General features: G+C 44.1%; 1 non-coding gene across 1 annotated transcript; it reads left to right on the top strand.

Annotated features, from left to right (window-relative positions):
* Nucleotides 1-3232: 3232 nt before the first annotated feature.
* On the top strand, nucleotides 3233-3307 carry Trnas-cga (transfer RNA serine (anticodon CGA)). Its single transcript has one exon. It is a non-coding gene; the product is annotated as a tRNA-Ser (tRNA).
* Nucleotides 3308-3584: the final 277 nt, after the last annotated feature.

Raw genomic sequence — 3584 nt, 5'->3', positions numbered from 1 at the left:
TTGTCTGTCGACATTGAACCATAAGAAGTTGGCTACTTCAGCGGATCATTCAGGAGTGCCGTCTCATAAATTGAGTGAAAAGTTTACTGTTCCGCTCCTCTCAGTAGGAAACAATGATGCGACAAGATTGTAGAGTAGTATACACATACAAATTACACGTCTAGGCCGAAATATTTTCATGGCTATTATAATCAGTGGCATAGCTAAAGGACAATGCGTTTTGATTCCTCGGATTCCAAATCTACCGTAATTTGCCTATTCAATTTAAAGGGCTGCAATTCCCACTAAAATTGCCTTTTGGAATGACCATAAATAAGGCCCAAGGGCAAACACTCAGGTTTATGGAGTACATTTAGAATATCAGAGTTCTTCTCTTGGGCAACTCGACGAGATGTGGCGTGCTCACGTGTATTCAAGACAAAACTTTTACGTCCTTCGAAAAGATGGCAGCACCTAAAACGTTGTTTGTAGAATTATGTGAAGACCAAGTAATAAATAATTGATAATAAAGAAAAATTTATGTATTTTTTTAATATAAATACATTCATCAGGTACCTATTACCGGTATTACGCATTTGTATATGTATACCCATATCCATCTACAACACTATATACCTAGATGTTCATAAATTATAGCTTACTTACTATCAGTCGTCATAACTGATACACACGAAGTGTGACAATAAAGTAATGAGGTTGATGTGAAAAAAATGTTGCTTACCGTTTTAGTCAAGTTTAGTGTTGTCTCCTTCAAAGTAGTTCCCTTGTGATTACACACACTTCTGCAATTGATGGTAACATTTCTGGAACTCATCTTCTGTAATATCCTCCAAGTCCCTCGTCAAAGCTTTCTGGACGTCTTGTGTTGTTTGAAAATTGTGTCCCTCGGCCGCTTTTTTGACTCTTGGGAATAGAAAAAAGACGCACCGAGCGATATCTGGTGAATAAGGTGGCTATGGTAATACTGAAATTTGTTTTGAGGTTAAAAATTGCTGTACTGACAGAGCAGTAAGGGATGGCGCATTATCGTGATGCAGAATCCAGTTATCAGCAATGTTGGCACGGACACAAAGAACTCTTTTACGAAGTCTTTCTAAAATTTCTTTGTAGTAATATTGGGTAACTGTTTGTCCAGGAGGCACCCATTCTTTATGAACTCTCCCTTGGAATCAAAGAAGCTCACAAGCATGCATTTCACTTTTGACTTTGAAACGCTAGCATTTTTTGGTCTGGGTGATCCCTTTGAGCACCATTGCGAACTTTGGCGTTCTGTCCCTGGATCGTACTGAAAAAACCAACTTTCATCTCCAGCGATAACACGGCTCAACAATTCGGGATTGATTTCCGTTTAACAGATCGGCTGCCACATTTCTCCGTGTTTCTCGCTGTTGTGGGGTGAGATTTTTGGGGATCATTTGTGCACAAATCTTTTTCATACCAAGATCTTCAGTTATTATTAGACGAACCGTTTCTCGACTGATGTTCAGTTCTTCCGCAATCATTTTCATGGATAATCTTCGATCAGATCTTACGAGTTCACGCATCCTCGCCAAGTTGACATCCGTCCGTGAGGTTGATGGTCGTCCACTCTGGTCTTCATCTTCAACATTCGTTCTGCCTTCACTAAACATTTTATGCCAACGAAAAAATTGAGCTCTTAACATAACCTCCTCTCCAAAAGTCTTTTGAAGCCTACCGTAAGTTGTCGTAGCGCTTTCACCAAATTTAACGCAAAAAGAAATGGCATACTGTTGCGCAATATTATGCGGTTCCATTTCCGTGACGAGACACAAACATGTATTAACCTATTACAACACAACTCACGACTGAGCAGTTGCATCTATGTTCTGCTTGGAGGAGAAGCAGTTTATAGACCAAGGTCAAAGATATTGTGTCTACGAAAGCCTGCAGAGCTGCCACATCTGCAAAGAAAATCGGTCGCATTACTTTATTGTCAAGCCTCGTAAGTGCAGGCGTGAGTAACAGGTAGCTAATGAAATACTTGGAAAAACCAACTAGTGGGTCTAGACTGCTGCCTTCTTACAAGACATAATTTTCATTAGTGTTACACTGTTCCAGCCACATTAATGTGACCAGCTATCAAAAGCCCGAATAACCACCTTTTCCAGCGCGAACAGCTACGAGACGTGCAGGGAGATAGTCAATGAGGTTCTGAAAGGTACCAACAGGGATGTGGAGTCATGGGAATTCCAGTGCCGTGGCCAGCTGCTTTAGGTTTCTCGGTTGATAATCCATGGCGCGAGTAGCCCGACAGAGGTGGCCCCACAGATTCTCGACTGGGTTTAAATCCGGAGAGTCTAGTGGTCATGGGAGTACGTTGAATAAATCCTGGTGCTCTTTCAACAGCCCACGGTCGCAGCGAGGTGCGACATGTTACATTGTCTTACTCATAGATGTCGAAGACACACAAACTACATGTAGGAGTGCCCACGGTCCTAAAGAATAGATGCATACTTGTTCTGATCCACTGTGTCTTCCAGGATGACGAGTCCGCCCAAGGAATGCCACGAAAACATTCAAAATACGATGTTTCCTCCTTCGTCCTATTCCATTTAGACGATCGTTGGAAGCTGTTTGCTTTCAGACGTTTCGCATCTTAGGGGCCAACGGCCATTTGTCCGATGGACCATAGAACCTGATTCATCTGAAGACACTGTCTGTCGCCACTCAGTGTACGAGCGGTTGCGGTACTGGCGTGCAAATTACAGACTTCGTCGCCGATGAACAGCAGTCAGCATGGGTGCTTGAACCTGGCGCTTGTTGCAGAGAACCATGTGCAGTAACGTTCGCCGAACGATCAGTGAGGGAAGGCTGTTGGCAATCCCTTGATTCATATGGACGGTTAGTAACTTAACAGTTGCACAATTCAGAATGAGATTTTCACTCTGAAGCGGAGTGTGCGGTGATATGAAACTTCCTGGCAGACTCGAACTCGGAACCTTTGCCTTTCGCGGGCAAGTGCTCTACCATCTGAGCTACCGAAGCACGACTCACGCCCGGTCCTCACAGCTTTACTTCTGCCAGTATCTCGTCTCCTACCTTCCAAACTTTACAGAAGCTCTCCAGGCTGTGGCTAAGCCATGTCTCCACAATATCCTTTCTTTCAAGGAGTGCTAGTCCTGCATGGTTCGCAGGAGAGCTTCTGTAAAGTTTGGAACGTAGGAGACGAGATACTGGCAGAAGTAAAGCTGTGAGGACCGGGCGTGAGTCGTGCTTCGGTAGCTCAGATGGTAGAGCACTTGCCCTCGAAAGGCAAAGGTCCCGAGTTCGAGTCTCGGTCGGGCACACAGTTTAAATCTGTCAGGAAGTTTCAGTTGCACAACTGTTTGCTCGTACACATCTCAGCAGCGGTGGTTCACTCCTATCATCTGTGGCCTGTGGTGCATCACGGGTGCGTCATCGCCGGTTTTGCACAGTGGCATTTTGCCATTCACGGTATGCTGTAGCCACGGTGGCTTACCAATTTCGGAAATGTTTCCACCCTTGGACGTCAGATACATACATCAAAAAAAGTTTTGCATCACCTTGGTTCCGAGAGTTCCGGAACCGATAGAGAAAATTGG

Source organism: Schistocerca nitens, chromosome 2, assembly GCF_023898315.1.
Source record: "Schistocerca nitens isolate TAMUIC-IGC-003100 chromosome 2, iqSchNite1.1, whole genome shotgun sequence".
Lineage (NCBI taxonomy): Eukaryota > Metazoa > Arthropoda > Insecta > Orthoptera > Acrididae > Schistocerca > Schistocerca nitens.
Note: the sequence above shows the minus strand (reverse complement) of the source record. Positions and strands in the feature narration are given on the sequence as shown.